Source organism: Anser cygnoides, chromosome 3 (genome assembly GCF_040182565.1).
Source record: "Anser cygnoides isolate HZ-2024a breed goose chromosome 3, Taihu_goose_T2T_genome, whole genome shotgun sequence".
Lineage (NCBI taxonomy): Eukaryota > Metazoa > Chordata > Aves > Anseriformes > Anatidae > Anser > Anser cygnoides.
Window position 1 is genome coordinate 81,951,444 of NC_089875.1, and position 27,148 is coordinate 81,978,591.

The following is a 27,148-nucleotide window of genomic DNA, read 5'->3' on the forward strand; positions in this document are numbered from 1 at the left end:
TCCATTAGCCCATTTACACTCAGACTTCGTGTGAATTACTGGTGTGTAACCAATAACACTTCTGAGTTTGGTTCCACACATTTGCGCTTGATGAGAAAAGAATGCAAATGGTGCTTTGTCTGTTTCTGTGCTGCATGAATTCTTCCTTCGGGTGCTGGATATTCACTGGCTAATTTTATCCACTTTTTTTTTTTTTTGCCGAGACAAGACTGCCTTTGTCCTTTAATTCACGATAGGTTATGTAGAGTAGCAAATAAGGAATTTATCCACTACACTAAAAAATAAATATGAATGGAAGATAACAGGCACAGTCAGTTTAAGTTATACCTAAATTTGGCTCGCTAAGAATGTAAAATAAAAACCAGCAATACACCAATTGCTGCCTATTTTAATGGTTCACACTGCTTCATATTTCTAACTCTTTACAGAACAATCTTTAACATAGATGCGGAAGAAATAGCACCAGTACAACTTTTCTGATCATCTCAAGAAAAACTTGATTCTGGAATTGGCAAGGTCTTAAGGTTAGAGTCTTCCGCACTGCGTTGCTGTCTGTGTATGTTTACCCAACACCTAGCCATGAGACTAAAAAAATCCATTGCATAAATTCAAGTGACAGTCTCAGAGGTAATATATCCCCCACCACCTGACTAAGTCCAGGGAGGGGAATCAAGCCAGTGTATTGTCTGGCTGGTAGTCCTAAAACATCACACACACACACACACACAAAAAGGAAAAAAAAAGAAAAAAAAAAAAAGGGGGGGGTGGATTTGGACTGCATTTATCTATAGGAAGAACAATGCCCATATGTTCACCAGATGACTACATACTTGGGTTGATTGAGTCAAAGTTCAAGGCCACAACAAAAGATGACTTGTTTCTTCAGTACTGGCTTTGATTAGATTTCTGTTTACAAAGAAAAGTTTTAAAAAATGAATATTCCGAAACATGTGGAAGGATCATTGCTCCTTGTTATCTTTTTTTTTTTTTTTTATAAGATGTATTCTATTAAATACAATTGTTCAACCGGTTATTTATATTAAACATTTATTTCTAATGAAGTGACTCACAGTTGGCATTATAGCACATGTAGTTCTCTAAATTCAGAAGCCAGAAAACTGAAAATTAATTATGTATGGAAATATGAGGGAATGTGTACACTCACTCTCATAGTCTCACTATGAATGCTATACACCAACAAATACATATACAGGAATTGAGTCAAATAAAGCTTTTAATACACATACTCGTACATATGTATGACTATGTATATATGTAGTCATATTTATACATCTTTAGATGTGTCTGAGTGTGTGTGTGCCTAAAATTCAAATTTATTTTTCTTCATCTACTAAATTACCTAAATTTGGAAGAGAGGAGGCTGAAAGATCTCATTTTTGTTTTGTTTTCCACATCTCAGACAAATGGTATGGAAATGTGCTGCATCATAATATTCTTAGGTAAAATGTTAACATTCTTTACGTTCCAAAGTCTTTCTGTAAAACATGATAAACATTATCTGTAACAAAAATATTAGAGATTTTTAACAATTTTTCATTGATTACTATGTGATATGTAGTTCCAAAAAATATTAATGATCAGGATTATGAATGTATTTCTTTTATGTTAATGTAAATGGCAAATAAAAAACATTATTCTTTGGTGCAGGCTACATATACTTTGAGTTTAATGTGGCTACACTGCACCTTGAATAGGCAGGGAAAGACAAGAGGTAGTCAGGGAATAGGTCCAAAATTTCAGCTGTTGATCTGCACATTACAGGCTGAGAAATAACTTTTTCCACAGATTTGGGAGGATTCAGTGTAGAATCCTGTGTTTCCATGGATCAAATGGCTACAGAGGGCTGCACCTGGAGTGATTTGCTGAAGAAAAAATATTTCCCAAAGCGAATAATAAACTTGAAGAAACTGGAAAAAAGGCTTGCTGTAACCTAAACGTACATATTGGTAAGTTTGCTTTAACATTATAGAAACTTTATTTATTTTTTTTCTTTAGAGTAGAATCATTTAATTTGTTAAAATAATGTTTATTTAATTAAAAATGAAATTATAACCTATTACTTAACGTATAGAATCTAAAACTCTGCCTAGAAAGCGGATTAGAAAGCCCTTAATGTTGAGAAAACCACTCTGATGACACTCATAGTATACTCAAATGTTGTTGCAAGGTCAAAGCAGATTGCTAGATAAATGTCTAGATGCCTTAGTGATAAGGGAATCAATGCATTTCCTATTTATAATGTTGTATTCACATATCTCTGTTAGTATGAGAGGGACATACTACAATTCAGTGGAGCCACATATATCACAACATCAGTGCATGGTTTTCTAAAAAAAAATAATAATAAAAAATAAAGACCACAAAATATTGTAGAATGAAAGCTATGCAAGCTAAGTGACATGAAAATTGTTATTTTCTGGAACATGGGAGGTTCAGTTAGATATTAGATTTAGTTAGTTAGTTAGTTGTATAGTTTTACTTTTTAATCACAAGTGGTCAAATCCTATGGCAGGCTGCCTAGAAAGGTAGTGAGATCTATGTCTTTGGAGGTGTTCAAAACCCAACAGGATGCAGCCCTCAACCACCTGCTCTGATTAAACCTGTCTTTGAATTTTAGATTGGTATAAGTGACCTCTGGAGGCCACTTCCATCATCAGATAATGAATTCACAGTCTCTTCCTTCCTATGTTCAGGCTGTTGATATACAGTGGAAGTTTTATGATTTTTTTATTTTTTTTCACAACACTGCCATAGGCTTTGTTGCCTTCTCCAATTAGCTACATGACTATGTTGTATTTAGATATCACCCATCAGATCTCTGCATCTTTCTGTATACTGGGGTCTCAGTAGACTGTTGTCTTCCTGCCTATTCATCATTTCAGGCTTTGACAGCTATTACTTTCTTGACACGTAAGACCAACATTGATCATTCCTGAAATTTGTTGACTTGGTTCTAAATGTCTGCCAAAGAATATGTCAGATGTTCTACAATTTTTTATATATATTGCAGACAATATTTGAATACTGGCAGTTAATTGAAGTAACATTTAATTTTCAAGACATTGTCCAACTGTGGAAGGTAAATAAAGATGTTGAAGATATATAAGATTGTTGTAGGATTTGGAAAAGAAAATTCCTTGACCTGATGTGAATGAGTCACTAAAACACCACTCCTGATAATTCTCAGCACTAACTTTCAGAAACAAGTAACAAGTAAAGCCATGTATGTATACACATGTATATACAAACACACCCAGGACATACCCACATAAAATGCATGAATAGACTGTGAGTTTTATTACCATAACAGCCTTTCTGGGATGATTGCAAGTATGCAGATTACCAAATACCAAATATATATATATATATATATACACACGCATATATATATATATAATTCATTAATAAGATTCCGTGATAGTACATTTTCCTAGACATTTGTTCTGGAAGTTTTTATTCACATCTCTGAAAATAAGATCCACAAGCTTAAGTACACTATATCTCTTTAGGTCTATCAGATTTGAAATAGCACTGCATTACCACATAGGAAATAAATTACTGGGGGTAAAAATATCATCAGGACAGTAAGAGGAACCTATGAGGAAAAAACAGTCAACGAAAACATATTCTGCAGAAATAACCTCCCATTGACAAAGTACACAAGCAATGAGAAGCATATGACACTTATCTGTCATCCTAGTACATATCCACTGAGTTTCTTTGATCTAACTACACACATTCTTCCTCATTCAGTGATCTGCATGTTGGAAATTTTGCCGTATAAAGAAGCAGATGTCCAAGCTTGCAACAGGAACTTCCACATGATACATTCATCATGCTTACACCAAAATCTTACAGTGGAGTACACACACACACACACACACACACACACACACCACACACACACACAGCTGAATGATTTTTGCAGAAATTTAAATGAAAGCAAAGGATTAGCCAATAGTCATAAATATAGAGAAAAAATATTGAATGATGTATTTTATTCAAAATAAAGTATTTACTAAGTTAAAATTCGTGTTTGAACTAGTTTTCAGTTTTTTTAAATGTGTATAAAATTTATTTTAAAAAATCTGATATCTGCAATATTTTTATATATTGATCTTCTGCCATTTCAAGCAAAATATTTCTAAAATAGCCAGGAAACTGAGAATTCACCTAACTCTTATGCATCTGTACAGACACATGCAAAATAATGAACTTATACCAGCATGAATAACTATAGTTATAGGGGCAGAATAGTAAAAAATTTGACAATGTTTCAAAACCACTTTTATTCTGTGTTATTTTCTGTTGCATTAATATAGCTATAAAATACAGAAAGTTATTGTAAATAGTAAATAAAATATGAATTGAAAAATGTTAAAATAGTTACTGCCCTTAACCACTTTGTTTTCTTTCTCTTCATCTGAAACAAACTGCAGCAATAGAACACAATTTCCAGTTTCCAGTTTTATATGAAGATTGTTTTGATCAAAGCTTTTCCAATATGCAAAGAAAAATACCCACAGAATTTCAACTCAGATCCAAAGGTCATAAGATCCTTTGTACTTTGTACTGCCTTTAGGAAGTACTTTCCATGCCTCCATTCTTCTACTTTCACGTCATCCTTTTGAAACATCACATTGCTTTAGGATCTATTCATCCTCATTTTCCCTTATAGTCAATGAAAATTGTCATGTGAATAAGAAACTCATTTCTTCCATAACTTAAAAAAAATTAATAATAATAATAATGTTTCAGGAATGTTAGTTTAAGCCTAGGCCCTTCAACTCAGAGGTGGATGTCATCTTACTTAGGAATACTTCAGACTAGGTTTGAAGTTCCTAGTTCCTCCTTATAGCTGATGGAGAGAAATAAACAGGTTCAGCATACTTCAGCATGGGCAAATAAAAGCTTCAAACCTCAATTACTTGCATTATAATTCTAATAAATTAAATATTTAAAGCAAGTACAAGATAAGACTAGAGTGCAAAATTGTCTCTCAGTAACATGTTGTCTATTTCTACTCAGCTTCATTAATGAGTGACACATCTAACTTTTCAAAAGCTTGGAAAGGTGTTCCTATAATCTACTTTCAATTCCGATGTTAAACCTAAAATGCCTACTTAGCTTTAGTATGTTTGATAATTGATTTTTTTTTTGATAATTTTGTTATTTTTAACATCATATTTGCAAGTATATATTAGCTGTTATAAGGTGAATAGAAGTTTGAGAGATAATTCTGTCAATCTGATATCTGGTCATTTGGAAATTTCCTTGATCTGATGTGAATGAGCAATAAGGCAATAATTTTTGAGACTTGTTCTGTACATACCAATTAAATTCTATAGTCCAAAAAGGAAAATCTATTTGCATATTTTATTTTATTTTTCCAAATTTCAGTTCTTAATGTCCTCAGGACAGGGTGTTTTGGAGGGATTAATGATCTTTTAGAAGACATTCATTGCCCAAGGTACAGAGATTTAAGCTAGTCATTAATATTGGGGAAATATTTTGTTCTTTGATCATTGCTGCTGAGTTTCTTAGTGCATTCGGGCTTTAAATAAGCTCTTAAAGACTGTGATAAAGCAAATTTCAAATGTGTAGGATCTGACAAGTTTCTAGCCCCTTATCTATTTTTTTCCTTTCTGACATACTTTTATCCTGTACTCTCTTTCTGAAGTCCTTCAGTAATCAGGCTGTACATCTGTCTAAAGTCCATGAGAAAAGTTTTTGGCCTTTGGCTGTAAAAGTTTAAATAGCAATACTGTCATATCACCAACTGAAAGACAGATAGGCATTCAGCTGAACAAATCTGTCTCTCTCCCTCTCTGTATATTCTGTAAATTTATATATATATGAATATATATATATTTATATATATACATGGATTTGCATAAGTGTATGAACATATTCAAGTACAAACAACTTTTTGCTGAGACTGCTGACACAACAGAAAATATTCAGACTAGGCTTTTATTAAGAGTAAAAAAACAGAAAATCTTACTTCGTAGATCTGAATTTCATGAATGCACCTGTGATCATTTTAGAGGAAAATGTAAACTGAATCAAAATACTTGTTTTCAGAAAGGTTTTCTTGTTGCACTAAGTAAAACAGAATATAATAAAAATTTGCCATTTAATTTCCCCCTCAGTTTGAAGGTATCCAAACAGAGTGACTTGCACATTTTTTAACCAGTGATTTAATTTGGAATCTTCTGTCCACAGAAAATCAAGCTCCAAGTCTCTATCTGGTTTATTTGGATTTTAAAGGCAGGTCCATATTGTTACACATGCTGTTATGGGAGCACTTCTTTTGAATGGGATTCACTCCAATACAAGACAATAGTTGCATTGTCATCATCATTATTGAATTTCTGCAGGAAGGAGTGAGCTGTAAAGGAAAAGTAGACTTTACAGTTAGAGCTCCATTGAAGCCCAGCTGGTGAGGAATCCTCTGACTCAGATCAGTTCTGGGCTGCCCTGATACAGCCTCTTCCTTCTCTGGTTTGTCCTGGGGCCTTTCAGCACATCAGTCTCACCTCTTCTTATAGCAGGAAGATAGAATAACATCCTGACGATAGCTCGCAGTGAAAGTTTAATTTTTACCGAAGTTTATTGCTGGTCAGCTATCCTGTCTGGTATCAAAATTGCTCATTTTAGACCAACTACATGGGACAGTTTTCTTGTTAGGGTCCACATAAATGTAGTACTTTTTACAGACACTTTCAAATCATGCCAAAATATCAAATTTAATCTGCCATGTATAATCATGAGAACAGAAGTGTGGTCATAATCATAATCTGCTGGATTAGAAAATACTGAACATCTTGAAGACTATTAGTGGCCATGCTGCTTGATTCACTTGTCTATTTCAGGGAAACCAGTAAGGAGGAGAAAAAGTGGATCACAGTCTAGGAGTTATCTAAGTACTTTATTAAATGATCTTTCTCTGTTAACTTTATTAAATTTTTGCTGATCTTGAAAGTTTATGAGATTTAAATGTACATACCCTACGCTAAATTTGTATTATTGTTACCACTGTTTCTCAGGTTTGAAGTATTTATCCAATCAATAACTTGTAGTTTTTTCTGCTGTGAAATGTACCTGGAAAATGGCAGTATATGATTTCATATTTCTATCTTGGAGCCAACCTAGATTTGCTGAGTTCACAAGCAGATATATATTTTTCTCTAAGTTAAATTATTGCAATTCATCTTGAAATGTGAAGCCAAGTTGAGTTGACTCTTTCCTCAACACCACCGTGAGTAATACATTTTCTGCTGGCCACCTTCTTTACTGCGATATCTTAATACCACACTTTCAAAGTACCTTTGAAACCATCTTTAAGATACTTTCCTAGAAGGTAGGACTTGGAAATTCATGATTTGTGGTCAGAACTATCTTTTCTGAAATGTGACAGGTATTGAGTACTGCCAAGGTTAAAAAAAATTGAAATCTTGCTCGCTTTTAAAATAAATAGACATTTATAGTCCTGAATACACATCAGGAACACCTCTGTGTTTAAAATACCATATATACATTGTCAGAGAGCTTGTCTGTGTAGGTAAATTATAAAACCTACTCTGAAATAGAAAGTTCTTTACACCAAAAGCAGTAGTTCTCCTTACAGGAAGAATCACATATGTGCAAATACAAGCTCTCCACTTATAGCAGGAGGATCTATTTACAGATGAAACTCATATGTGTCCTATTTGAGTATGTTCTTCATTTAATTCCAACTTGACAGGATCACAGCAAGCCAAGTTAATTAATGTCAGGGTACATGTATCACTGAGCACATTTTAAGCTGAAGAGTGAGAAAATATTAATATTCATATGTAAGGCTGTAGCTGGAAACATAAAGTATGCCTGAGATTATAATCATAAACTTTAGATATTCCAGAAAATAAATAAATAAATAAATAAAATAAAATAAAATAAATAAATAAAATAAAACAAAACAAACAAATAAAATAAAATAAAATAAAATAAAATAAAATAAAATAAAATAAAATAAAATAAAATAAAATAAAATATAAAATAAAAAAGGAGAAAAGAAGGTTTTGTTTATTCTGACTTTAAAAAGTTACTTGTGAAATGGAACTATGTTGTCCAAATTTCTTTAGTAGTTGAAGAAGGAATCTAAAAATCTCTGGAACAATTTACACTCTGACATTTAAAGTAGGAAGAATGAATAACCCACTAGAAATGTCCACCTTTCTTCATTGAATACACACTACACAGGAAAGATAAACAGATTAGATATCTAAAATAATTTCAAATTGGAATAAAAGCTTTAAAAATAATAATAATCTGAGCATAAATGTCTTCTTTCTGCAAAAAACTAATATTTCCAGTTGGTTTTAAAGAAAATAGTGAGAATTCAGGTCTATGGTCTTATCCCATAATAAGAATTTAATTTCAAATCAAACAAAAATTTAAGTAAATTTTCTAGTCTTTTTCATTACAAACAGATTTTTTCTTTTTTCATTACAAACAAATTTTGTTGTTTTCTTTTTTCTTACATTGCAGAAATGTGTAATTTGATATTCAGGTATTATCTACAAAGTGGATTGGTACAGACTATTTATTGGTTTAGAATTTTTTTTCCCCCCATAGAAGTTGTGGATGCCCCACTCCTAGAGGTGTTCAAACTCAGATTGGATGAGGCCCTGGGCAGCCTGATCTAGCGGGTGGCATCCCTTCCCATGGCAAGGGGGTTGGAAATAGATGATCTTTACGGTCCCTTCCAGCCCAAGCCATTCTATGTTTCTATGATTCTATGATTTATATGCTGGATAGAGACCTAATTTCAACAAAGTCTTTTTCATGTTCACTACTATGGCTTCTATGATATTCAAAGCTTTTTTTTTTCTTTTTTCTTTTTTCTTTTTTCTTTTTTTTTTTAACCACTACAAGGTGATTAAGTGGGCCATTCAATTTAAGCCATTGTGAGGCACCTCACTGGGCATCATACTGCAATGTTGACTTTACCAACATATGAAAGCGATGAGTCAATCTATTCCACAAAGAAACCCAAAAAGGCAAATATTTCTCCAATATAATGGTGAATCCTGTCCAAGATATTGAATCTCTGATAATTCACCAGAAAATCTTCCACCTGTTTAATGCTGCATTTAATTGAACATAATTTCCTGTGTTATAAGGGTTTCGTGCAGTTGTTATTTCTATATGCATGTTATTCGTGTTTGTTCTAACCAGCCTGGATGTTACCATACCATAAATATCTGATGCCTGCCAGAGACTATCAGAAAGCAGCATGATCAAGTAACAATAATGGATGAAACAACAGATGTGAATAAGCCCAATATCCCTCACTTTTTGATCCAGTTTTAAATATTCTCAGCTGTGTGAATTTGAGGGAAATATGCAGCCTGGACCAGAATTTGCTTTTGCTGCCAAAGTCCCTATTTAGTGCTTGTGGTGGTAGTGATGATGATAGCAGGTCCAGAAGCAGTGTTTTGAATATGTATGCTCTCTCCCCATCGCAGAATCAAAGAAAGGTCTGTGTGCTGTGAGTGAAAGATATGCAGTTGATTTAGCTCCTTGCAAGACTCTTTGTTTCTCTGAAGACATTCCTTGCTTTGATCAATAAGTTATCATAAATAAAAAACAGCAATAGCATAAAAGGGTATTTTGGTAGGGAAGGAATAATGTATCCTAAAAACCCTGAGAGCCTATAATCTCTACAATGTGGTATGGCTCCAGATCAAGGGCAACATTTTATTCTATTTCCTGGTGTATAGATAGTGTGGTTAAATGTTTTTTGAGATGTTTTGTCTTCTAAGAACTGCCTGCACAGGAATGGTTTGGGATTTTTTTTTTTTTTCACCCCAACTAAATGTAACTTCTGTCAGTATAATTATAACAGATCCAGTGTTCAAAGTCAATAATTTAGTAGTGGTTTACTAAAATGTCACATTCAAGGAAGAAAATATATTTTTATTTCTAATTTATCTAAAGACATTTTGAACAATCTGTCCAAGAACAGTTAAAATAAATGACAACAGTCCAGATTATTGAAATGTTTGGAACTCTACAAGACAAGAAGTAGGCATGGCCTCTCTCCTCACTAGTGCTCCAGGTAAAACACAGATAGACAAAAAAATTGTCACACGCATCATGGAATTTTGCAGAAATGTATTTGGCCAGTTTTGTCCATACAATCTTTCCGTTCGTGGAAAAAATCACAATTTTATCTCATGGATACTGAAAAGGCATCACACCCAACATGAGTGGAATGCAACTTGAAGAATGTAAAAATGTGTAATTGTTTTTAGTTTGTAGGGTTGTATTGATTTAACTGATGGAAGAGTGGTTTTTAACAGGTATGAGTTATAAAGTTTTTCAGAGAAGGCTGTCCCATGCTTGTCCAATGCCTACCTTACGGAAAAGGTAAATCACTTCAACTTTATTGCCTCCCGGACATAATTAGGATACTCACTGAGATAAGAGCTTGCTTCCTTTCTACAACTTGCGAGGATCTCTTGAATCTCCTTGGAGTCAGGGAAACAAATCTGAACCTCTAACCTTTAGGAAAGAAGGGGTTTAAGGGACTGAAGGGGAGAGTTCAAATCAGAATTATATTTTACTCAATGGATTGCAATTCACATTGTTTATTGATGTTTCAGAAGTCACTTAAAGACTTCTCCTAAATTTTATAGAAAGAAGAAAACACTAATTAACGTACATAAAGCTATAGTTTAGGTTAGCTTGCAGCAGGCTAAGACTTCTATAAACAAAAAAAGGAAAAAAAAAAAGAAGTTGGAGAAGAATTATTTGTTTTACGTAGTCTTACTGTACGGCACTGACAACAAGTAGTACAAGCGCTGTGAGATGTGATCCACACCCCAGATTAAAAACACAGTTTCATTTTCAGAGATTTCCCCCCAAAATATCTACATTTTCTACAGTTATCAAACCACACTGTCTGTACACAAGAAACTGACAAAAGTAATTGGCCAGCCACACTGGGGAGGACACTGTGCTTCATCCTTCAAAACTTGTCACACAGAAATATAACATCTGGAAAGTCTTATGCAATATGTTGATTTTATTTATGAATTGTTTTGTCATGGATGATACAATTATCCTCTAGGGGAAATCAATCTTTCCATTTATTTCTTACATTTATTACCAACCTTGAACAGTAGGTGAGACAAATTTGTTAATCAAGGGATATTACACAATCACTGGCTTTAGGCACTCCAGGTATAGTAAGCCAATTGCACTTCTGCTCTAAGTTACCTTCACCAGAAGCAAATGAACAAGCAGAAACAAATGTAAAACTTGTTGTATAAGTAAGACAAGGTCATGCATCTTTCCAAGTGAAATATGGAATATTTTGGTATTAAATTTTGTTACAGCTGCTATTTGGTAGGCTTTGTCTTAGTCCACCACCAGTTTTAGTTATAGCTCCATTGAGATTAATGATCATTCCTTCTTAATTTCATAATACCTGAAGATTGGAAGCAACTTGTTTAAATATAATTAAATTCCTTCAACATATTCCTTCAGTAGTTACCCTTTGCAAACCAACGTAATCATACACTTGAAGAGACAAGCACATTGATTAAAGATGTAAATTGTTATTGAATTGCCACTTGGTATATAAGAAAGATACCTAAAATGATTCTTAGCTGTATGACTTTCTTATACAGAAATTTCAATTGTTGAATAATAAACAAATTAAAATAGCAGGCTATTAAAATGAGACAAAAAATACAACAAATATGAACTTTTTGTTCTTGAAAATACATTAGCTACTGATTGTTCCATTATACTCCAACTAGAGATGCTCATATTGCAGAGATTAACAAAAAGACCTTAAATCATGTGGTTTATTTAAATCCATCAAGTATAACAGCACACATGTAGGCTATGGTTCCCATATCCATTTGTTTTATTTTTTTAGTCTGTTAACTTCTTGAAAATAAATGGGAAGTTGGAATTACTTGCAGCAACTCTGTCATAACTCCCCTTTAAACAAGTGATTTAAAAAAAAAAAAAAGTGCATTTTTTGATTCCTTTCTAGATTAGAGGTTTTTTTAATGTCTGATTAAACTCAGTGGGGCTTTCTATTTGAAATAATTTCAAATTACTAATACTATCAAGAATGAAAAATCAACAAGTTTATTTCTGGGAAATTATTTGAACTGAACAATTCATGCTGAAAAATTAAATCCTAAAATTCCAGCACTTCTCTTTTCAGAAGAAGAAATTACTTGGAAATTTTTCAAAAGAAAGATTGAAGAACGGGGGGGAGGGGGAAGAGAGAACTGGTAGCTGTAAAAGAAATGTCTTGCAAAGTGAAGGTCTAGAAACAAGCAGCTGAGCAAATAGGGACTGCTTGACAAAACAATTTAGAAAAACAACTATTTCAGCAAAACAGTAGAAGAAAAGCTGACTGCATAAATTGAGGCTAATGAAGAGAAGCAGAAAGCACAGACTGCTGCTAAACTTAAGGACTTACCAGTGAGATACCAGGTAGGTGAAGTCTGAAAAAACAGAGCTTTCAAAGATAGTAGCGGGAGGTGAAAGGGCTCCAGAACCTTATTTGCTGTTCTCTCCAAAATGTCAAAAATTATATGATTTCTTCCGATCATCATACTTTCATTTTTCCTTCAAAAACATTTTTGCTTATCAGTTAGAACTTACTGTCCTGGTACATGAACCCTTGATAAAGTAACTATCATGCAGTGTTTTATTTTATCTATTCATAACGAACATACAAAAGAAGAAAGATTTGCATAAGAAACTAACACACAGTATAAAATATATTGTATGATTTCATACAGTATGAAACTTACCTAATTTTGATTTCAATCAGAATCAAAAATAGTATTATTTCCTGCAAATATTTTGGATTTTTTTTTTATTTTTTTTCTTTCCTCAAGTATATTTTTAGCAAAAAGAAAATAATATTATCAAGATCTCAAGTTCCTATATGTAAGGTTAAAAATATTTCCATTAATCTTTTTTTGCTCAATCAATTATTAATTAATTAGCTATGAATTTCTTTATACCAATAGTGAAATATTCAATGAATGAAGAAGATCTTATGATCATTATGAAGAACATTATGAACTTCTTTGCTTTTTACTGCTCCTTAGCCACTAAACTAGTCATCTATCATCTGGTATAAGGTAAAAAAATCAGATAAAGAATTGGGTATTAAAAGCAGTTCATAAGGAAGAAACATCCCTCTCATTTTACTTGCTTTTTTTTTTTTTTAAATTTGATCTGATTGAATTCAGGCTTATTAAATTAGAAGATATATATACTTATATATTTTTGCTGTTTTGTTCCTGTTTTTAATTTGGAATTCAAAAAAAAAAAATCCTGAATTTAAATATTTTTTCTTGAATTCTTGAGTTCATTCTGGAAGAAATGAAATAGTTATTCTTGTTTTTGTGAATCAATAAGCAGAGATAAATCTTACTCTGACAATGTCTTAATATGACATGCTGAATGGATCCAATTGATGAATGCAGTGATTTCATTACACTTAAATTTCAGTGAAGTCATCACTTATTACCAACATCCTATTCCCTTTCAAGCAACATTCACAGTAATCTTATGATTTTTCTTTGGACAACTATTCCCTGAGTTTTTCAACAAAGTAGTTGCAGTGGGAGATCTACCATCCATGGAGAAATTCAAAGGGATTCACCCAGCTGAATAGAAGCTATTATTCCACGCTTGATAATGACCTTGGCTAATTACAACTGTGAAAGCACAATGCAATTTCATGGAGCAAGCTGGTGAAAAAGCAAAGTATCATCTGTCTACCATGCCACCTGGTATCCTAAATCCTTCTAAGGCAGTTCTTTAATCTGGGGAATAGTACAGAGTAAGTATTTGCTGCTTTGGCTCCTAACCTCCTCCTATCCAGAAACAGCCAAGTATGTCATTTCTTGTAGTGCTGGATTTCCCTGTGGTACTTGGTACAGCAAAACACCTAACACTGCTGTCTTGCCTTCAAGAGATGACAAGGACAAATTAACATACCTTCCAGTCAAGCTGAACTCAGGTAGCTGTTGCCAAGGAAATGTCCCGTCATCTTTAGAACAGGTACATAAGGAGAAGTATGGACTCAATTGCACCTCCCACTTAGTCCAAAGCCCTGTAAAGTTGATGGGGAAAATGGCGAATGCCAGCAGGCAGCACAGAGCTTTGAACATCTATTATGTAAAAAGTAAATAGCACCACCTTGTGTTAGCAGCCTTACCATTGCCTTCTGTAAATCATTTCTATATACTCGTTTCTGTAGTAATTAAAACAACACTCTTTGCTGTGCCCCTGGGTTAATATAATCTGTTTTATTCACAACTTAAGTCATTTGCCTCCCTGAAGCACACTGCTATATTATGTCTATCCAGCAGTGTTGAGAGAACAAGTAGAATATGTTTCAAGGTGTACATAAATCCAGTTCAGGTTATTTCAAATGAAATAATAAGGTAAGTGCAATGTGCTTGACTCCCATAAGGAAAACTCATAGGAGAATAAAGAAGGATTCAAGAAAAATCAAATCTTTGCCTCAGACATGTTCATTTGTGTGTGTATATATATGTATATATATATGCATATATATATGGAGGGAGAAAGAGAGAGAGAGAGAGAGAAATACAAAGACAGTGGAGTAGATAATATACTAGGCTAAACTAGGCAGCCTGGAAATGTCATATAGGACTGTCATATCCACCATGGGAATACCAATCCCTCTTTTGAAGATGGTTACCAATTTCATATCCTTCTCTCCAAGCTGACTGAACTCACAAGCTCCAGTAATTTGCCTTAACTCTTCCAAAAATCAGAGTAAAAAATCCAAATCCAAATCCAAAAATCATTGTAAATTTTACAATGAAGAACTATAAAAGGACCTAAGAAATCAAATATGGTAGAAGCCACAAATCACCATGCCATCTAGAGATGGATAAGAATAGGACAAGCATCTATAATGGTAATACTCATTCAGCTTCTAACAATTTTCCTGTTAGAAGTTTTTCTTTACTTGGTGTTGCTCATGTATTTAGAAATATGGAGATAATAGATCTTCCAGATATTCCAAGTAGTTCATAGGTCTTCCCATGGTTGGGTCTTCCTAGCAGACTATATTTAGAGTCAACATACAATATGACCAAGAGTCAACAATGGCAGTGTGTCTTTCATTATTTTGTTTGGTGTAAATGTTGTGCTTTCCAGGTTTTCTCTGGGAACTGCTTTTAAGATTGGTGTCATATTTGCTAACTTTCAATCTTCAAGCACAAATGTGAAAGATAACATAGGTTGCATATATGGTTCCTTATTTGCAAAGTTTCTTAAACTTTTTTCAATTCATCCCATGCTACCAAATACAAACAACACTGTTAATTGCACCCAGGGTCATTTCACAGACATTTTTACATGAATTAGAATATATTTTCCAAGTATATGTCCATTTGAAGATCATTATGTCCATTTGAAGATCATCTAAAGACACAGGAAAATAAAGGTGAGCACTAAACAAATTAGTTTTAACTGAGGTTTTGAAAAGTTCATGTTGTGGTGGAGGTCTTAATGTCTGCATTTTGTTCAATAGTTGTAAATTATTACAAATGACTGTGCAGAGAAATCATCTTGTATGTTAATTATAATAACTGCCACAGAAGAATGAGACAGCTAAATAAGTGGGACCCCCTATAGAGGCAGGTTTGAACAAGAGTTAATTAGTTAATTTGAGATATATAAAAGAAGATTTTTCTGGGAACTTCTAAACAATGGAGTTTAGAGCTGAATGTTTCTCAATTGACACTGAAGAGAACAAGGAAGCCAAGAGCCAAATATGAACATATGAACAGGACTTTTTGTGGTCACGAGTCTTAGAGACTAGTGCAAAAACAGTCCTCTGAACTGGGAAGATTCATGTTGCAGGTTATCTTTTTTTTTTTTTTTTTTTTTCCTGTGTTCCAAGAAACTGGTCTGAGCAGTTAAAATATATGACTGGTGCTCTATATCCTGCAAATGGTGTGCTAGGGAATGGTGTGCTAAACTATACTGTGAGTATTGGACAAGAGCTTAGGGACAGCACTGCAATGGACTCAAAGCCTTTGTCTGAGGAACACCAGGAACTGAGGACTTCTGCTTAAGGAGAAGTAAAAAGGTTTTGTCTATCTTTAGCATAAAAGACATTCTGAGGGGAAAAAAAATAAAAATAAAAATAAAAATCAGTAGCAATAATTTACTCAGAACTATACTTACTATTACTCAAAATCTCCCCATGATGTCAACTGAACTATTTGGGGGTAAAATGCTGCCCCATTATAGGTTATTATGGCATATTCTAAGAATAGAATCCCACGAACACAAGTATTTGAAGACATCTCTGGATTATTCAATATCATTTTTGTAGTGCTAAACTGTTGTATTTTTCTACTTCCAGTCTATGAAAGATCTTTGCAACCCCTTCTCCGTTGTGAGCAGGATAATGCTAGTTATAAAATAATTTACTTTATGACGAACAACTAGACTGCCCATTGTTTCTTTATGAAGAATAAGACATTTAAGGAAGTAATTAAACAGATGTTTACTGAAATGAGTTTTCCCACTTTGGATTTTTTTTTTTTTTTGAGTAAATAATACGTTTTAACTCAGGAGAGGATTCACTAATAGTAGAGTAGTAGAGAGATGAAGATAAATATACAGATCAATATGGCCCTCAAAGCTTTATTAACAAATGTTTTATTTTACTTCCATAGTCTGCATTTATGTAGTAAAAGATTTCTGTACTAAAGTGACACTGTCACTTCACTGTCTTGGAAAAATGATGGAAAATGACCAGAACTAATATCAAGAAAACATTTCTTTCCTAGAAGTATAGAGAATTACCTGTCGTGTCTGTATCAACATTTCCTATATCTTTGTGCACTATATCAGTGCACTTTGTTATTGATTAATTGGAAGAACAATAGAAGGCATAAAAAGTATTCTGAGAAAGATTATGGAAACACAGGATTTTGATTGTTCTATAAAAAATGTAGTGATTCATCATTTAGCATCATTAGTGGCTGATAACTGCAGTTGTGTCTATAATACCCATTTGAAATTTTATTGTGTTTCAGTCAACATAAGCATAGGTTAACTGTAATAGTTTTCTGTATTAAAACTTAGATACTGCCTGTGGAAAAATGGATAGTAATTTGACAATTGTTTGAATTTTTAAACATTCTGCATTACATTAATTCATTATGCAGAATTAAATTAGAGTACGTGGAGCATATGGATTTTTGGCTTTTTTTTATACTTTGTGGCAGTGATGAATGGCATATAATTTATAATACTGAAATTTAATAACTAAAATGACTTTTATTATTCTGTTTACTATTTTTTTCTTTCTGAAGTCTCTTCTAATTTTGCCACATGATTAGTAGCAAATTTTGCACAGCAGCACCTTCTAATAGAACCCAGCATGGACAATTTTCCATGCAGATTCAATCTCTGTCTATATTCTGCTAATCCCTTGATTGTTCCTGGGGAAAATAATCGGATCCCTGTTGTGTTCCTGATGCACTGAGTATTCATAAAGATAATAACAAGATTCGGTACATTCAGAGACCCAGGATGTGCATCTGCTCTTTGGCCTAACTGAAAAGGGTTACACGTGGAGCCTGGTTGATCTTTTACTAAAGCTTTGTTGTGATTAATACAGTTTCATTTGTGGACTGCAACTATGTGCAGTTTCAATAAGGTGTTAATCTAGCCAGCTTTCCTTCCAGGAGACTTTTCAGTTGGGAATACACTGATGCCTTTTCACAGACTGCCCTCTTGACAGTCACTGAGACCCAGCTGACCTCTCATTAGGTTTAGCTCATAAAGCACCAGGGTTATGTCAAGTTCTTTACGAATTCTTGACACCGGTACACAGTATCAGTATGGAAACTCTACTCAGGTTTAGGTGGTTTAGTACAGTTGTTCGTTTTCTATAGCTGCAAGGCAAGAACTCAACTAGTCAATTCCCATCTGCTTTGATTGCCAGGACAAACTAGATTACAGGAATTTATCTGTTCATCTGGGAATAACTACAGGCAGAAGTCCACAGAAATGTTTATGCTCCTTGGTCTTTCTCCACAATGGCACACCTGAACTGCCCTGCTTCTGTGACTCAAATGAATAGCCTAAAACCTAAACATATATTTTCAGACACTTCTGCACTCAGTTTTACATAGCAGTAATTTCAGATTCTATTGACCTAAAAATATGGAGATCCCTTGGATCAGATTTCCATTTATGTTACCTTTTACTGTACAATCTAAAGGGGAAAATGGGAGGAGAAAGGCTTTAAAGAACTTGTAAATTATATTTGAACTTAAAAAAAAAATTTAAAAAATTTATATTGTTGGCTTGATAGAAAGAGACCTTACTGTAAACAAGATTCTGTTTCAATATATTTTTCATCTTATATAGAAAAAATAGCTAGATATGTTTTCAAAAGCTTTTAGGAAGAGATTCTTTCTGTTCTTACTGATGGTAGGACTCCCATTGACATCAATAAAAAACAAATAAGGCCAGTGCAGAAAAGTTTTAAAAACACCTTCTAAATGTTACAATACGCTATTTTGCATTTAATTACACAAATCAGTCCCTTAAAATGTTTAAATCTGGACTACTAGCTTCCCTTAGGCGGGGGAGGGAGAGGGGGGGGAAGGCTATTACACGCTTTCTGTAGTCAGAGAACAACAGAAACATCGATCAAGAGAAGAATAAAATAAAATTTAAAAAAAAAAAAGATTTGTAAGGAAGAGAAGATTTTCATTGATGCCAGTAAGCTTTTCTGCTGAAGGATGAGACAGACAACTATAGCCAGATTTGAAACCTCTTAAAATCATTGCGAAGGTTTCAGTAGTTGCAGCAGGTGTTAATGAGGCCAACTGTGAATCTAAATTCTATATATTTGACTCTGGCCTCCTGGAATGATGACTTCTATTCAATATTTTAGGAAGTATGTAGTCTCACTAATTTGGCTCCTGATCTTAAACACAAGCTGTAACTTATGCATGTTTTCTGCCACATGCCCACTCAGCGTGTATAATTTAGAGTAGATTTAATGTTTCTTTTGCAATACAGAACTATTGGTTCTCTTATTCTGTAGCCAGTCCCCTGTTGTCAAGAATTCAAAGGAGTTCAAAGAATGATTGAAAAATTCAAACACTACATTTTAAATAGTTTTCCCTTGTGCCTCTTCATCTCTCCATCCCTGGGTCCTCTGCTAACTGGGATCCCATTGACCAGCAACTCCCCTGGCATAAGTACAGCCATCTGGCTTAGTCTGGTTGTGGATAACATTACATTCCAGACACATCCCTCAGTACATAAAACTATCTCATTGTCTTCTTCATCAATTGGAAAGCGTTTTTACATTAGCCCTCATTCTTCTCTGTCCATAGTATAAAGAGAACAATACCTCCAAGGAAAAGCTCTATCTGCGATGAGACACTTCACCCTGAATTTGTTTCATTTCAGTCATCTGAAACAATGAATTAATTTTAAATATAAAATCAAGCTATCCTATTTTTTTTCTTCAAAAATTGGCAGTTTTCTCTCTCTAAGTGTTGCAAATGGTACAGACATAAAATATATATATATATACAACAGATTTACATTAATCTGTTAAAAATGTTTAACAATTATCTGTTTATCAAATTAAAATTACACTGCACAGTGTTGAAAAACAAATTTCTTTTACAATATAATAAAACACAGAAATCAAATATCTGTAGGGAGAATTTTATAAGCACAAGTTGAAATTGAAATGTGTGCCACTCCCCATAAAGAGAAATGTCTTACTGATATGTGCTTTGCAAACTATTAAAATTTTAGATAACTTTGCAAATACAGTGGTTATTTTCTCTTCTGGAAAACTAGGTATTGTCCTGACATATGGTAAAAATAAATGGAAAATTCCAACTGAAAACACAGTAAAAGTAAATTGCAAATAATATTTTTTTTTCCAAATAAAGGTAAAATAATTATTTATATCTGTACTCTAGGAATTATTTGTGCATCAAGATGATAAATTACAATGATTAAAATAATTGTTAATGAAATTTTTAAAAAAAAATCATTTTACTGACTCAGTACATAATGTGTGACACTCATTTAAAATATACATTTAGAAATATTTTTTTTCCTGTATGTAAGTATCTTATGTGGGAAAGGATCTTTAAAATCTGAAATATGAAATGTCTTGTTATATAACATAATGAAACCTTTTTTGATTTAGAAAGACCTTTGTCAGCTTCATTTAAATATAGTGTGAAAAAGCAGGATATTAAATGTGTGCTTGGAGAAACATTGTTAATGTCAGCGTTTTGTTTTTCTTACAAATAACAGCTCAGTAATAGCAGCAATAACATTTAGGAGGGTTTGTTGGATGTTTTTTGTTTCTGTTTTTGTTTTTTCTACAGCTTTCTGAAATGCTGAATTTTCATGAAAAGTCTGACTATAGCAAGTAAAAGGAAGGTGACTGCATGCTATCTCTTGCATAAATTAGAATATCAGTCATTTCTACTTTGCTTAGTTTTGAATTCACTAAGAGTGTACTTTACATTATGTGTTTTTTTGTTTGTTTGTTGGTTGGTGTTTTTTTTTCAAGATTTGCTTCTTAATGCAACTCTTTTCCCCAGTGTTCAGGTTTATTGTATATAAAAAAATAATATCTACATAACAAAGTCCTAGTATAATTTAAAAACAAAATACTAAATTTAAAATGTTTACAATTGGTTCCAGTAAAACATGTAAAATATGTTATTTTAATACTTCTAAATATCCATTAAAAAGAACAAATCTCACACTAACCAGAGTTCTGCTGCAAGGAATTTTATAATATTCTATGTCAGTATGATAAACCCAACCAGTGCTCCTATAATGAGTCTACACTGAGGTGAGGTGAAAAGTTTGGTACATACAGAATATAGTGAAGATGTTAAGGGAGAAATTCTTTCTGCAAATATTGTTATGCACCTAATAGTGGAGTAAATTGAAGCTCTGTGTGAAAATCTGAGACCAGAATATAGCCTCACATTTCCCAGAGACAAAGTTCTGTATTATGCTGAATGCCTTACACAGTGTACCAAGATATGTCCAACGACTTTATATATTTTCTCAGAAAAGGGATCCAGCTTACCACTGAAAGCCAAGTCCTTATCTTGTCCTCATCTTAAATCATCCTTTTACTTGTTCAAAAGTGCACAGTGAGTAAAGATTTTATTTTTTTTTTAGGTAACAGCTGTGGACCCTCGTGGTTCACACACAACAATGCTGGTTGTTCATGTAGTTACCTGTGTTTGCACTTACAGCTCGGAAAGGAGAAAAGCAAGAACATATTGTGATTCTGGCTAAGGAACAGTTCCTCAAAGAGTGGCAAGTTGGACTGTGCTCACATAAACATTTATTTTCTAGCTATTTGTAGTCATTCAGGAAAGAATGTCCTGGTTGTAACTGGTGTTACAATGCGTGTTACTCCTGATATTTTACTCTAGGTTCATATTTTTAGGTGTTACTTCTTTAAAAATAAAAACAAAACAATCTAAACTTAGAAAAAAACAACAACACTCTATATTTGAGAGTGAAATTAGTTGTAATTTCAGAGATTAATGATCAAAAAATACATACTCATTTTCAAGTTAACATCAGTAAATCTAAAAAAAAAAAAAGTAAACTTTTTCTTTTAAGCTGTGTTAGCAGATATGAAGCTGCTAACATAAATGCTAACATATTATAACTCTGTACCTTTTCTGATATTAGTTTTTGGACACATTTGACATACTTTTATTAAACAGAAACTCATAATCTAAGTGATTTTCTTTTTGAAGAGCAATGAGTAAAATGCATGTGGCAGGAAGCAACAGCAATTTTTCACATGCTTGGAGAAGAATTTCTCACGCTAGGCTGCCATGATGTTCTTCTTTGTCATTCATATCCTAAAAGTCAATTTACTTCCAACATAAAATATTTTTTGTGCATCTTCTATGAAAACATGTGCAGGTATTTATCAGTTTTATGAAACTGTCACTAAAATTTTTCAATAGTAGTGACATTTTCTTTGGCAAAGAATTTCAGTAATTGTAGCTATACATATTCAGAATTAGCTTTTGTAGTCTTCTTTTCTTCCTAAGAATTAGGATTGCCAAGTAATGGAATAATGTTTACCACGTCCTGGAACAAAATTCCCTGTATATTTCAAGTAATAATATGGAAAAAGCACCTTAAACAGCAAATCTGGACTAAAAACTATTTAGAAAGCTTACTTAAGACTCTAAGTTTATTGATATCTTAAAATATTTCTCTGCATTAAGAGATTATGAACACTTTAAGAATTTGTCAGATAGGGTACATAGCAATTATACACTACTTTGACAAGATTCTGAAATTTTAAAGCAGTAATTCAATCATATAATGGCATGCATTATTGTATAAGATATACCAATATTAATAAATAGTAAAGCCTTTGGATGATCTGAGATGTAGCTTAAGATACTTTTCTCATATTAGTTAACATAGGGCCACAGGCACAAAATGATTTCTTGGTGTGAGAGATGAGTAATTTGCTGTCAAAATATACAATATTTTGTCATTAGCTAGTCCCAAAACACCCATAAGGAAAAGGAATGCTGTTTCCTCATTCTGAAAAGAAGCACAAGGAAAAGAAAAAAGACACAAAGAGGAATGTAAATGATGATATCTTAACAGAGTGAAATGGGAATTATACAACAGCCGTTTTCAATCAGTGCAAAACCAAAAATCTCTTTCTGTTCACTCTATTCCTTTGGGTTTAATTTTCAAAATCTTGGTTGAGAACCACACTTTAAACAGTATATTGAGATATATTTTTTCAGATATGCAGTATTGCAGAATTTCCAAAATGCACAGTATAATGTAGGGAAATAAAAGCACAGCAAGATATAAGAATTGACTGAGGGAATAATGACATACTATATGAACATTTTAGCTCTGCAGTGGCCTGAAGATCAACTACACAGTACAGTAGGTATTACTGATACAGCAGCTTGCAACAGGCAGCCATTCATTAGATGTGTGGCATATTCAATCTTCACTCTGAAGAGAGTTGTTCTTCAGTTTCTATATGTGGTTATTTGCTACCTTTGAAATGGCTGAACGTGCAAGTGAGATCGCATATAGCATTAAACCCAGAAACCTCTCCTTAGTTTGTAGCATGAGGAAAATATTTCCTGCTGAGAAAAGTAGATTGTCCAGTTCAGGAACAAGAACCACTATTTAAAAGGAAAAAAAATAAAAAATAAAAAAAATATACCATAGGTTGTTTCCTGATGATGTAGTGGGAAGATGTCTCCATTGAATTGGGAAAAAGGCATTTTTACTATTGCCTAACTTATCTGGGAGGTTATGTGATAAATTAATTATAATGCCAGATATTTAAGAAAAGAATGTTAAATTGTACCAAGAAATTATTTGTGTTCATTGGTCTCACAAATCAAGTGCAGGATTGCTCAAAGTGTGTAGATGCCACATTACCCCCACAGTGAGTACCCAGCCCCTGCTGGACAATTCAGGCTGTGTATATTAGGGGTAGGGGTCTAGACTCCTTTTACCGTAAACACAGTCGGGCAATCAAGAATGTATACAGGACAAGTGATGGGCTACCTAAAAAGAAACTATGAGATAATCAATGTACAAGAATAAATATTACATTCTTCTTCTATCTGGAGCTTTGGTGAATAGTCTAGACTGCATATAAAGACAGCACTGCTCATTTAGCATTCAGACTACTGAGGTAGGTTTCTTTTCTTCTTTTTTTTCTTTTTCCTGAATGTAGAATCTAACTAAGCAGTGATAGTCCTTTAGAGACAGATAGTTAGAGGTGTGCTGCCTACAAAGTGAGAAACCTAAATTCCCCAACTGCTTTTTCCTGAATTTGCAGTTTCTGCACTCTCCTATAAAGTAGTAAACAGTAGTAGCAAACTAGTAGCAAAGCTAGAGTTGCTTTTGTAGTGCAAACAATACAGATATAATAAGATCACACACATTGGTAAGACTTAAAAATCAGGGAAGATGGGTAGTGACCATGTTTACATTGAAAGTATTACTACCTTCTTTTCTACTGAAACTAAGCCATTGCAAACTCAACAAAACAAGAGTCATGAGGGCAGTCAGAAAACAAAAACATCTATGCAGGTGTTCAGAGAGAAGACCCTTGAGGTCTGTTACTTTTTTTTTTTTTCCTTTTTTTTTCTTCTTTTTCCTAGGGACAGTCAAATAGACAAGAATTAATTTGCACAAATAATCTCAAAAGGCTCTATGTTTGCTTGTGCAAGTATCTGATAGTTTAGGGGCATAATAAGAGCTGGAAAAGTCTATCATATATCTGTATAGGTCACCATATTCTTAGGTAATAAGTCTTTGGGCAGTTACATACTGGTTTATAGGCCCTTTGAAGATAGCATTGTATCCATTATCAAATAATTGTCAGACAGTAGTAGATATTTTCATTGGTATCATTTACCATTCAGCTATAGGCTGAACATCAACAGCTCCCCAAATGTCTTGTCTGCCTGCCAGTTCTCCCCTAGTAACTTTTGAGCCTATTAATTCATGGAAAATAGGCAATGAAAGTAAAGTAACATCCTACAGGAAGCCAATAAAGCATGTTTCTTGAGAATTGCATCCTTTCTTTCATCCTCCAGGCATCAAGATACTACAAGTTCTCCTTGTCACGCAGCAGGCAGGAAGATACAGCCAAACACTAATCAGCACATGCGTTTGCCAGCCAAAGACTGCATTTTCAAACAAACCATCCCATGACTGACTGCTCAGCCATCAGGATTGCTAAATTATGTTAAAGACAACAGCAGCAACACCAGCAACAATAAAAAGAGCTAGGAATATTGCAATGAGCATGCTTGCATCAGTTGATTACATGATGATAGAGAGGATCCAAGTGTATTGCTGCTTTACTACAGACAGAAAAGCCAAAGAAAATATATGTTTTGCCTATTTACAGAAGTACTTAAATATGGTTACAGCTGTGATGGATGCTAGATATGCCCACCTCTGCCTAGAAAATTATCACAAAACATTAATCAGTAGCAGCTTCCCACTGTGGCCTGTAGGTCTCAGACCTGATTCTGCAAGTGAAGGGTTACTCCACTTACCATCCCTCTGAGAGGAATCCCCCCAAATCCTGTTTCAGATATGGTGCCAAAGGAAGAGCATGTCAGGATAAGGCCACATCACACTCTCAAGCGCATGCATGGAGCTTTGGTTTACTGGGCAATCCTGTAGAGGTTGCAAAATTATGCCAGATACCTCTTCAGCTCTAAGGTGGTGCAGAATCAGAAGAAGGTCTTAAAGTTGCCTCTTGCTGCTATCTTCTGACTTGGCTGCAAATTCTGTGTGCTGTGCATACTACAAAACTTAAGCCTTTGTAATAAGATTTATCAAATCTCTTCATTTGTAAGTTGGAGCCAGTAAGTAAGTTGGACATGACATAAATTATTCAGATATAATAGTGACACTTTAGGTTATTTAAAATGTTGTGTTGCCAACTTGTTTGTTTTAGAATTAGCACAAAAACAGAATCACAGAATCACAGAATCATCTAGGTTGGAAGAGACCTCCAAGATCACCTAGTCCAACCTCTGACCTAACACTAACAAGTCCTCCACTAAACCATATCACTAACCTCAACATCTAAACGTCTTTTAAAGACCTCCAGGGATGGTGGCTGAACCACTTCCCTGGGCAGCCTATTCCAATGCCTAACAACCCTTCAGAATGCCTAACAACCCTTCAGAATGCCTAACAACCCATCCTACAGCAGCATACAGATAGGGTAAGAGTACATTGTCAGGAAATGGTGTGTCCAAGGGATCTCACCTTTGAACAAAAGGAAGATAGATTGCGCTATTTAGAACCCCTCCTCTCCCATTCCCTCACAACAGAGGGAGTGATACCATAAAGGACATGACAGACAGTGCCCAGCAAATAGACAGGTGGGTACCAGGCTGACTTAAGGCCTAAAATATTCATGTGTTGTTCAGGCGGTCCCAGAGAATTTATGACACAGTTTTTGACATTGAGGAAGTTACAGTAAGGCTAGTGACTTATTTTTAATCTTCATTGTATACATCCCTGTGTCTGTGTTGTATTCATATAGTAATTTGATCCAGATCACACTCTTTGGTAAGGTTTAAAGGAAAAACAAAACAAAACAAAAAATAAAACAGGAACAGAAGCTTTTTCTCACACTGAATATATAGCCTTGCTATGTGATGCAAGTTTATGTGAGGATGTTGGGATGAGGAGAAGCAAAACAGGAAGATCAAAATGATTACAATATGGCTGAGAGTCTGAATTGAAGGCTTTTTTTTTTAAATAAAATAAAAAGATCAAGGAAAATAGAAGCTTATACAAACCATATAAACACACAAATAAGCGAGACAGGTAACATGGAAAAGCTGAATTTGAGTCTAGATAGACAAAGCTTACTGTAATTATTCTCTGGTTAAATAATAAACAAATAATTTAAGGTTTGTTGTAAGCTTTAAGACTGTACCCTAAGGGACATGAAATACCCATAAGCTTCTGACCTGATAGAGGTAGTGGGAAATGTTAATGTGAATGTTCAGGCTCTGCTTCCAAATCCAAAATCCTTTCATTAGCAGAATATTTGTGAGATGTTTCATGTATCGTTTTTTAATGAAAATATTTCTGCATTTGACTTCAAGTCTATTTAAAGTACATTTCTGGTCTTAAATAAAAGGAGTAATACTATTTTGTGTTACTCCATATTCGTCTCCAACTCTTGTCTATTATAGATGACAGCAAAATTTGTCCCAATATCTTCAGAGAGCCTAGTATTTTTTGTGCAAAATAGGTAAAGAATTTGTTTTTCTCAAACAAACAGGATTTGTTATTACTATTACTATCATTATTATTATAATCATCATAATTCCAGGGTTATTTTTATATTCCTCTAAGATTTTCTTGTATTAAAGTAGTAATATATGGATTGGGGAAAAAAAAATCTTCTGTATAAAAACTATTCATTTTTTATAGAAATATTTTTATTTTATATGTCAAATTACAGATA

The 27,148-nt window shown here is 33.7% G+C and overlaps 1 long non-coding RNA gene across 1 annotated transcript; it reads left to right on the forward strand.

The window, feature by feature from the left end:
• On the forward strand, positions 1 to 26,776 carry LOC136790473 (uncharacterized). Its single transcript, XR_010830458.1, has 2 exons — positions 1 to 1,967; positions 24,741 to 26,776. It is a non-coding gene; the product is annotated as an uncharacterized lncRNA (long non-coding RNA).
• Positions 26,777 to 27,148: the final 372 nt, after the last annotated feature.